An 11,801-nucleotide genomic window follows, 5' to 3' on the forward strand; every position below is an offset into this window, starting at 1 on the left:
ACGGGCACGCAGGCTGTTGGCTAATGTACCATGGTATCTTGTTGACAACGTACTAATTCTGTCAACATAAAAGAGGAAAATCTTTGGATTTTGGTTGTGATATCATTCAACGACAGTCTGCTCTCATCCAATGAAAAGATCATTCATTTTTCTACAAATTTTATATGTTTGTTTTTTTCTTATTTTTCTTTTTACAAACAGGTCCATCTCGTATACAACTCATACGAAATTTGCCGCAGGGCATGATCTTGTCGTTAGAGTCGGAGTGAAAATGTTGGCTACTCTAGTGACACACGATCTACAAATGAGCGATTTCTATGAGAAGAAGGCGGATATAGATTTTGCCACACATCCTTCTTACGAAATAGAGAACAAACCGACAACTTTGACATTGTGAATGTAGACAATCTCCGCAACAAGCTCCATCTAGCATGTAAGAATCTCTTCCAATAAAAAACACAATAAATACATCTTTTTTTTTTCGTGGTTTTTTGATAAGTAAATTTTTTGATCATTTTTGTTCCGGGATTGTGGTGTGTATGTGGCCGCCTTGTTTGAATACCTGAGCTCAAGTGCAGTCATCCCAACCGAATTCGATGCAAAGTTACTCCGTATGAGATACGGCGCCCTTTTATGCGACTATGCATGGGATAAGTCAAACAACAATGCGTCAAGTGATAACGAGCAGCCTCCAAGACCAATTAGACCGGCAGTTGATTATGATGCAGTTGATAAAGAGGATCTTGATTAGGCCACCAATTCATTTGTGTTTTTTCATTTTCATGTTGAACAATAGCATAGTTGGTTGCGACTTTTGTTGCTGTTTTTTCATTTTGGACATATTGTTTCATGGGCAATTCGCAGAATTGCCCTTCTTTTGGGGTGGTCTTTAAATTTTGCCCCTCATATTTGCGGTCTTTAAATTTTGCCCCTCATATTTGTGGTCTTTAAGTTTTGCCCTTAGCTTGGATACTGAGGTTTTGGGTTCGAACCCCCGCTCAGGCATAAAATAAAGAAATAATTTCGCAAAGCGGAAATTTGGAGGGAGTGTACGCCTCCGCATAACTTCCTTAAGGAAAAACTAAAGTTATGCCGGAGGGGGGCATAACTTTTCCTCAAGACATAGTTTAGTTATGCCTTATGGAGCAAAACTTTTCCTTAAGGAACTATGCCTTATGGGGCGGACTTTTAATTAAGGCATAACCAAAAGTATGCCTTAACTAAAAGTGTGCCTTGAAAAGTTTAAAAAAAAAAAAAAAAATGTCTCAAGGCAAAGTCGCCCCCCTCGGCATAACTTCCTTAAGGAAAACTAAAGTTATCCGGAGGGGGCATAACTTTTCCTCAAGGAATAATTTAGTTTTGCCTTATGGGGCAAAACTTTTCCTTAAGGAATTATGCCTTATGGGGCAAACTTTTAATTAAGGTATAACCAAAAGTATGCCTTAACTAAAAGTGTGCCTTGAAAAGTTTAAAAAAAAAAAAAAATGTCTCAAGGCAAAGTCTGCCCCCTCCGGCATAACTTCCTTAAGGAAAAACTAAAGTTATGCCGGAGGGGGCATAACTTTTCCTCAAGGCATAATTTAGTTTTGCCTTATGGGGCAAAACTTTCCTTAATCTTATGGGGCGTGCTTTTAATTAAGGTATAACCAAAAGTATGCCTTAACTAAAAGTGTGCCTTGAAAAGTTAAAAAAAAAAAAAAAAAAAATGTCTCAAGGCAAAGTCGCCCCTCCGCATAACTTCCTTAAGGAAAAACTAAAGTTATGCGGAGGGGCATAACTTTTCCTCAAGGCATAATTTAGTTTTGCCTTATGGGGCAAAATTTTTCCTTAAAGAACTATGCCTTATGGGGCATACTTTTAATTAAGGCATAACCAAAAGTATGCCTTAACTAAAAGTGTGCCTTGAAAAAAAAAAAAAAAAAAAAAATGTCTCAAGGCAAAGTCTCCCCTCCGCATAACTTTGGTTTTTAAGGATTTATCTTTGGATCCGCATACACTCTCCCCTGTCTTGCGAAATTATTTTTTTATTTTATGCCGAGCGGGGTTCGAACCCGGAACCTCGGGTATCAAGCGAAGGGCAAAACTTAAAGAACACAAATATGAGGGCAAAATTTAAAGACCACCCCAAAAGAAGGGCAATCCGTGCAAAAATATGTTGTTTCATGTGCAGCAATCTTTTTTAGGATGATTAATATTGAACACCACCTTATGGTTTTTATATTGTTGTTTCTTTCAAGTATGTTATCTTTTCAATGCATAAATTTCATTTTTCATTATCTGTGAAATGTATTAATTTAACAAAGTAGTATATATAACCATTTAAATACAGTCGATATATACAGAAAATATAACTCAGATATATTCCATAAGATCATTTTTAAAATTACAGTTTGTTACAAAATTTAAAATTTCAACTAAATACACTTCAAATATATGTAAAATATATATCAAATATAGTTAACGAAGAAAACGTAATAAGTATTATCTACGGATCATACAAAATACAACTAAAATATAGCCAAAATATATACGAAATACAACTATTAAATCATAAATCCAAAACAAAAGGTCTAATAAGTTAACATAGAGTAGACTTTCCAAATGCCATTTAACCACCAATATAGCATTACATTGAAAAACATCGGATGTTCAACGATGTGAAATACAATCATACTAGAACGATATGAATTCAAGATGAATTCATTTTTTATTTTTAATCGAAATTTAAAGTAGAATTGTCTTAACAAATAAAATCAAAATGGACTTATTTATTCTTCTTATTGAGCGGCGGATTATCACACGAACGCCTATTATGACCAAGACGTCCACATTTACCGCACGAATTTCTGCGTTTACCAATCATCAACTCTCGTAATGGCTTGTCCCTCTTCTTTTTTGGCCTCCTGTGGGGTCTCTTATAGATCGGTGGCATAAAAACTTCATCTAATATACTTTTAGGAACATTCCACTCGGTCTCATCGGGAAGAGGATCAGCGGCACATCATATGTGTTCACAATTTTCGGCTTGAATAAATCGAACAATATACATCGGCAGTCAAATTTTTATTCTTCAATACTGCCCATGCATGAGAACACGGTATCTCGTCTAGTTGGAACATCCGGCTGCAAGTTTTCTTCTTCAAATCTATTATGAAACGCCTCGGTCCATCATTCACTGTGTACACATATTCAGTTGACGCTTCAACCGAGAACCATTTAACAAATAAACAAGCATTATCGAGCTTTTTACCATATTAGGAATATATATATAAATATACATTACATATAGTAAAAATGTAGATTAAATTTTTGTGTTGCAAACAAAGTTACCCTCATTCGTATTGATTTGTACTGTTGATCGACAACATCTCTTGATACCGCCTCATCGGTGTTGTGAATCGATATGGAATGGGAGGATATTTGCGTGAATCGGTGGAACAATATAACCGATTCTAATTAAAATTGAAACGATTTTGTTTCCATAAATATAGCATCACAAGAAACTCGCGTCGTATTTCCGCTATATTTATGCTATATTTTGGTATACCCGACTACTAGATAAATATAGGCTCCTCTAGTTACGAATTGTAAATATAGAATATGTAGTTATAGGTTGTTAGAAAGAGTTAAAAGGTAGCTGTTTGTGAAAATTTTACTACTTTTTTCGTATTGTATAAAACTATAGCATTATTATATTATTTGGTTGTTTATTTTGTAGGCAACAATTTTTTTTTTCCCGGAAAATACATAAGTTTTTTTCGTGTCCGGAAAATTCATTTACATAATGGATGTGTATGGTACGGAGGAAGACATTTTCCGATTTTTTTTTTCATGTTCGTTTGGTCAAAATTTTCTTTAAGAAAACAAGTTCCTTAAAAATGGAGAAAATTACTTCCCTAATCAAAATACGGAAAACAAATCCACAAGTAGGGGTGTTCATGGGTTGGTTTTGAGTTAAAATCAAAACCAAACCAAATATGATACATATCCCTTGGCTTGGTTGTAGTCGGTTTGGTTCGGTTTTTAAAAAAACTAACACTATTTCTCTCTTTCATGATTTTTTCCTACAATTAGGAGTAATTTTCTATCATTTTTCAACTTATAATTCGTTATTACTCTTTTATTGTGGCAGTTATAGTTTTCTTGCATTATGGAGAAATTTTCTTAGGATTTATGATTTTAGTTAAGTCAATAAATTTTATAAGAAATAAAAAAAAATCTAGATATATCTCATAGCTGTTTCGTTGAATAAATGAGTTTGAATTCGTGGATTTCTTTTTAAAAATGGGCTTAAGGTATAAAGTTCATTAACCTATTAGAGATAAATAAAATTTTGCTTAAAAAGTATATAAATTATTTAAAAGTATTTATAAAAATTATTATATTGTATATATATAATTATAAAAATTATGTATAAAATATTGTCGGCTAGGTTCGATTTTTTCTTCGGCTTGCTTTTAGTAAAACCAAACCAAATATTATCGGTTTTTAAAATTTAAAACCAAACCAAACCCAACCCAAGTAAATATCGAATTATTTAATCGATTTGGTTCAGTTTTTCATTTGGATTGGTTTTAAACCAAACCGTGAACACCCCTATCCACAAGTGGCGTTTCACCAACCACGCTACGACCTTCCAAACCCCCCTCTCCCCCAAAAAAAAAAAAAAAAAAACCCTTCCCCCTCATTTTTTTTTTTTTTTTGGGTTTTCTACACCACCGCATCCCCCCCTCTATCCCCCCCCCCCCCCCCCCCACCACCTTTTTTTTTGATTTTTTACACCACCCCCCTATCCTCTCCTGCTCCCTCGGCCCCCGGCCCCCACCATTCTTCCAAAAAAAAAAAAAAAAAATTTGAAAAGTTTTTTTTTTTTTTTTTACAACACCCCACCCAACCCCCGCTCCACTCCACCACCCCCCAAAGAAAATTAATTTTGTTTTAAAAAAAAAATTGAAAAGTTTTCTTTTTTGATTTTCTACACTGCACCCCCCCCCCCTCCGCCCCCGAATTTTTTACTTCATATTTAATTTTACCTTTATAAAAATAGAAAGTTTGTGTGGTTAGATTTGGTGTGGGGGTGGGTAAGAAATTTTTTTCCATTTTTTATAAAAGTAAAATAAAATATATGAAATAGAAAATTTGGGAGGGGGTGGGAGGGTTGGATGGGGTAGTTGGTGTAGGGTGGGGCAGGGTTGGGTGGGGTGGTGGTGTGGGGTAGGGGTGGGTGAAGATGCAGTGCGTTCGAGGGTGATGATTGGATGGGGTTGGGTGGGGTGGGTGGTGTATGCTGGGGGTGGGATGGGTGTGGGGGTTGGTGTGGTACGGGGGTGGTGGGGTTGGGGTAGGGTTGGTGGGGCTTGGGTGGATATTTTTCGAAAAATGTTTTCTACCAATCAACGGAACATGAGAAATAAGTTAGAAATTCACTTATTTTTTCACTACCAACCGAACATGAGAAAATAAGTAAAAACTCACTTATTTTTCAAGAATTTCCTCCGTGCCGAACGCACCCAATGTCACGGTTGAATTGAGGAATCTGTTTTTCCCGGACAAAGAAAAAGGGTAAAGAATGAGGATGTCAAAGATTGAAAAAAAAGAATCATAATAGGATGTCAAGTATTCTTCTTTCCACTTCTAAAAGGATTTTAAAAAATGAGAAACAAAACTCAACTAAAGTATTAGATCCTATTTGACTTATTCTGTTCCAATGGAGAAGGCACCAATTAAAGGTAAGTTCTTATGGGCGCACCATTTGATTTTGACAATATCATGGACGAACATGCATGAACTAAATGGTTCGATACGATACAGTCAGGCTCAGACAAGTTCCTATATATATAGCCGCACCAATCGATTTTAACACGTTACCGAATAGGGTTCGATATGATATAGTCAGGCTGGGGATTATGTGATCTAGGTTCATTATCTTTTCCACAATGACAACAACTACAACAACATATATATCCAGTATACTATCACAAGTGGGGTCTGGGGATTGTATCATGTAAATATATATATATTTTTTTTTTCGAAGTGACAAGTTCATAATATGTCGCGAAATTATTTAGTATGTCCGAGATTAATTAGAAATCTTCTTTTGGGACCTATATATAAGGACCCCCTTGTAACATTATCATCTAAGAGTGGAGCTTATCATAATATTTATTAGTGAGTTTCATGTTGATCTCTCTTGGTGCCTTACACTATTTTCTGGAAAATCTAACTTAAATTCGAACAAAAATGGGTGTATTTCAATTCATAAAGGAAATGAGCATATGGATGAAGAAGTATAAGAAAACTGGTATTACACTTTCTGAGTTGTTGGACTGGCAAACAGTCCATTAAACAAAGGGTACCATTTGCATGAATTAATGGCTGCAAAAAGAGGATGGAATCTTTAAAGAGATATATATACGAGATAAAACTCATACTTATAATAACTTATAAACTGTTCCACTTTCAAAATATGGAAACGAAATCTTCATATAATATATACAACTTCCAATTGAGCTTTGATCTAGAAAGAAAATTATCGAAACCTACCATCGTTGCCTTTAATTTTCATTTTATAGAGTTGTCATATCTGATTTGGAGTCGATTAAATATTCTAACTCTGGGTTTCGTGGTGTGGTGGAGCTTATATTGTTAAACCCAACTGAGATTGGTGATTATTTATGGGCGAATTTCAAAAAAGTCCGCCATTGATGAAGATTTGAAGCTTCAAAGCTGAAATTCGGATTCGCAAAATCGATATCATTTTCAGCTGGTGTTATGATAAAATCTTGAAACCATCTTGAGGAGCTTATATCTCAAGTTTGGGACGATTTAGTGCAAATTTGGTTAGGTTTTGTGTTGACTTTCGAGGTTGAAGAAGAACATTCTCATACATGTTACTTCTATATCATAGGTATGAGTCCGGAGCCAAAAGGATATAAAAATATACTAAGATAAACTAAAAGGGGTGATTAAAAATTTATATCCAAAAGGGGTATAACGTGGATACCACGTTATACCCCAACTTTTTTTTTTTTAACTGTCAGATTCCTTGAAACCTAAAAAAAAAATTACTAAAACGTGGATCCCTCCACGTTTTACGTTTCAATAATTTTTTCCGCACGGTTTTACAAATAGTTTGTAAGACGTTCTCTATTTAAATCATATTCATTGTGTTTTTAATAAAAAAAAAATTATTGATTTTTATAATTTTTAAAGCATATAGTTAATTTCAATAATTAAATTTGTTTGAAAAAAACTTAGTGTTTATTGACTGTAAGGTTATTTTAGTCAATTTTATATGTCGAGAAAATTAGTCTTTTTTATTTTCAAAAATTAAAATCGTAGAAGTGAAATTGACATTCATGTACTACATTACCCGGATTTTTACATTGAAATCTATTGTATATCATCATCTTATAAGTAACTAAAATCGAAAATTTCGGGTCAATTTGGGGGAAAATTGAAATTGAATGGGATAAAAGGTGTTTTTTTAAAATGGCTCAAGGCTAAACCGCCTCGTGGCGGTTTGTCCGCATAGATCTCGAAAAAATACGCAAGTTCAAAAAAAAAAAACGCGTAAAACGGATGTCCGAGCGCAAAGTTATGACCATCTAAAGTTTGACCACTTTACAACTAGTTTTTCACCTTATATTTTTTAGATTTAGATTTATATTCAAAATAAAGTTACGTCTTGATTAAAAAATAACACGTTTAAATCAAAATCTTAAAAAATAAAACATGTCTTGTGTCGTTTAATAGTTATCATGTAATTTAACATTTATTAATAAGTTAATGTGTGACGTTTATTTAACTTATATTTTATTTTTGTTCGCATATATAACACATATTTAATTATTGCATGTGTTAAAATATTTATTTGAGTTATTCACTAAAATTAACTATATGCTTTAAAAATTAAAAAAATCAATAAATTTTTTTTTATTAAAAACATAGCCGAATATGATTTAAATAGAGGCAACGTCTTACAAACTATTTGTAAAACCGTGCGGAAAAAATTAATGAAACGTAAAACGTGGAGGGATCCACGTTTTACAAATATATTTTGTAAAACGTGGATCCCTCCACGTTTTACGTTTCATTAATTTTTTTTTTTTCGGTTTCAAGGAATCTGACAGATTAAAAAAAAAAAAAGTTGGGGTATAACGTGGGCTGATCCACGTTATACCCCTTTTGGTATATAAATTTTTGGCCGCCCCCTTTTAGTTTATACCGTGTATTTTTATACCCTTTTGGCTCCGGACTCTCATAGGTATATCACATGTATGACATGTCTATAATACTAATGCACATGAGATAAACAAGATACACAAAAGCTATACACATGACATACAGTGATATACATGTGACATACACGAAGTGTTATTTGCAAAATTGGACTTTGAATTCTTTTTATATTCACACTAAGTCAAATGAGATCTAATAATACTAAGAATATATGAATAGTGACGGCCAAATTCTGTATCTAAATAGCAAAATTTGTAGCTAGAAGCATCAACTTTGGAGTATACAGATTCTAATTCGATTTGGATGGAATTACATGAATTTTAACAAGCAATGAGTGCAGAAAGGAAATTGAATTCGTGAAGCTCAAAAACAACGAAAATAAAAGCATACCAGAAAAAGTAATTTTCATGATGTGCGAAAGCTTGAACAAATCTATGAAGCGAGTGTGAAGAGGGTAATTTAGTCAAATTAATTTATTAAATTTTAAATAGGTCAATTCCGCACAAATGTCAAAACTAAGAATAAAATTAAAATAGCAGTGCAAAAAAAATCCTTTTGTGAAATCTCCCAACTCTATCTCTGTAAATGTATTTGCCAAAGTTCAACTTTAACTCTTTTGTCCTTTTTATTTTTTCAGCTACACCGTTTAAAAGCTTATACCTACAGATGGATTGTAGTATTTGAATGTATTAGCTTGCTAAAGTTCCTGAAAAAATGGATACATTTTCTTATAAATTGCTACTTTTTTGTTCTATCGTCGCCAGAGAAATTGGAGGAGGAGCAAGGCTTTGCTAAAACTGATCTGCAATTGGCGGCAAATTGGTTGAACTGTTCGACTTGAATACACCAATGCGTGGTCTAGTGCGTGTGCGCGCGCGCATGTGTGCATCTTTCTATGCCTTTGCTACTCTGTGCGTGTCATGTGCCAATAGATCAGCTGTAGGTTTCATGTTTAGTTTGAAACTCAATAACTAGTAATTTCACTTGTTCTCTAACTATGCATCATCATAATGCAGAGCTCTAAATTGAAGAAGTTCGTATGCTAGAAGAAAAGTTGCAAAATGTATACAATGAAAATGCTAAGTTGAATATGAAGCAGAACGAAGACGAGAAGCTATGGAAAAGACTGGAATCAAAATTTTCTTCAACAAAGACCTTGTGAGATCAGCTAACTGAAGCCTTACAGGACCTAGCTGGTGTGGTTCATGATGGTATGCAAGGGAACTTCCCTTTGAAGATTTCCAGATGCAAAGTAGATGGAACAATCCTTTCTACCTATTCAAATATTTTTTGATTGTGCACTTGGCTCTACAGCTGAGAAAGACAAGGCATCTTTTGAAGATAGACAATCTAATCTGCAACTTCTGTTGTTATTGATAACTTGCAAGACAGCATGAAAACCCTCTCTTTGAGATTGGAATCCTCTGAAGAAACTATTAGAAATTGTAAGTTAATAAATGTCTTGTTGTGCAACATATTTTATCCCCAATGGAGAACTTCCAAGTAGTCAGAAACCATATCTGCTGCTGAATAACTAGAGATTTATGCTTCTTAGATACTAGTAATGTCTATAGCTGCCTAGCATGCTTTTGGGTTGTCAAGGTCAAAGGGAGCTGAATGAACTTGGTATCGAGAAGGAGAAATGGAGAACTATTTCAGGGTCGAACAGAGAAAAAGTATCAGTGTAATTGGAGAAAGGTAAATAGCTATGACCGAAGAACTTTTGTGTTTGCACCTTAACTTTCCAGAAATAGCAGTTGTGGCATAAAAATATCGCTCTACTGTCTGCATCAGCAAGCTAATCCGCTCTTCTTCTTTTTTTTTTTTCCTTTTTTGTTTTTTGTTTTTTTAGTGCTGTTGTCTATCAAACGCCAATGCCCTTTGGTTGGATTCAATATGGACTTCACTGAAAAAATTACTTAAGCAGCTCACGTTCTATTTCACTTTCATTACAGGGTCAATTTATCTGTGTACAATCTGTGCATGACTGCTCTTAATTACACAAGACAGCTCGTAGACTGGTCTGTAGCTATACAAATACCCGTACTGTCTCCTTTTTGAACCTAGGAGGGAAATTCAAGTCTTTCTGAGAGTATTTGTTGAGTCCCACATCATTTGTGGGATGAACACTTGGACTACTTAGATGGTTTTGGGCAATCCTCAACTTTATTTACTTGTTTCTTTCTTTCAATTTTTTATATGACCCCATGATCAAGGAGTTTGAAGCCACTGTAGCAGTTAATAGACTTGCGGTGGAGAATTTGAAGTCTAAGTTGGAAGAATCACCTCTTGAATCAAGACTAAAAGAAGATGAACTGGAGGACTTGAAAGTTGCCAAAAAGAATTTGGAGAAAGAATCTAAATATAGCAACTCTGCTAAACAATTAGATACATCACTTCAGGAGATAAAGAGCCTTAATGAGTTTGTGAATGAAATGGGGTTTGAAGTTAACTGATTTGGATAGTCAAAGTCTTGCCTTTGCGGAGAAGATTATTCAGCTTAATGTTTTATTTGATTCTGGTTTTGAAATGATGAGAGATAAGGGGGAATTTGCTGCTCGGCTTGCTCAACAAAAGTTTGGCAAGCTCCAGGATCATTATACAAGCATACAACAGAGAAAAATGCTCTACAGTTGGCTAGTAAGGACTTGAAGGATAACGACTCAGCACTTCAGAAAGAGCAAGAACATGCAATGATGCAACACGCTGAAGAATCCCGTATAGCAGAAGATCAAATTAGAAAATTAGAGTCTGAAGTAGAACTGCTTCTTTCCAAGAAGATGCAGATGGAAGTGCTGATTAGCAAGCTGCAGGAGAATATTGTCACTTTATCAGAAAATTCAAAACTATCGGAGAATGAAATGGTCAATTCTTCTCACAAGATACTCATGGGTAGCAGCACTGTCCAATTAAACATAACAAGCTCAATTTTCATATCTTGCAGCAAAATTTATCATTGAAACTCCCTGAGATGGAAATAGAGAACAAAGACCATATTGGAAAGCTTGAATCAAACATGCAGAAAAAGGAAGATGAAATTCATCTTTTACGCAAGGTAATTCACAACTACACAGAAACAGTGGACTCACTGGAGAAGCATGTTACAGAGACTAACAATAAATTGGAGGAGAAAGATCAGCTTGTTCAGGAACTTCAGGACAGGGAGAAACAGTTGGAAGCTGAGAGAGAGTTTTTTCTAAGGATACTTTTAATTCTACAAATGTTATCCAACTGTGTAGCTTTTGCTGCCACCACGATGAGGGAAAAGACCAGAAAGATGCAAGTATATGTCCCTCACACATAAAACTGGAAAAGCAGTGTATGGCCCAGGAAATAAAAGTTATACAAAACAATATTTTACATATATTTTAGAGGATCATAAGAATCCTTGGATATGACGTGATCAATTCTTTAAAATGATTCAGTCTCAAGACATTTGAATTACGCAAAATGTATAGGCACATACTTTAATGGAGGTCCACTAGAGAAAGCACGAACTACTTACATCGCATTTTTTCCTGCATTAAAGACTGTACAGATAGAGCAGCAAGAATCTGCAG

At 34.5% G+C, this 11,801-nt stretch overlaps 1 pseudogene; it reads left to right on the top strand.

Annotated features, from left to right (window-relative positions):
• The first annotated feature begins 8,474 nt into the window (after window positions 1-8,474).
• LOC132059609 (synaptonemal complex protein 1-like) lies at window positions 8,475-11,355 on the top strand (annotated as a pseudogene).
• The last annotated feature ends 446 nt before the right edge of the window (window positions 11,356-11,801 follow it).

The sequence above is a fragment of the Lycium ferocissimum genome, chromosome 6 (assembly GCF_029784015.1).
Source record: "Lycium ferocissimum isolate CSIRO_LF1 chromosome 6, AGI_CSIRO_Lferr_CH_V1, whole genome shotgun sequence".
NCBI classification, from domain to species: Eukaryota; Viridiplantae; Streptophyta; class Magnoliopsida; order Solanales; family Solanaceae; genus Lycium; species Lycium ferocissimum.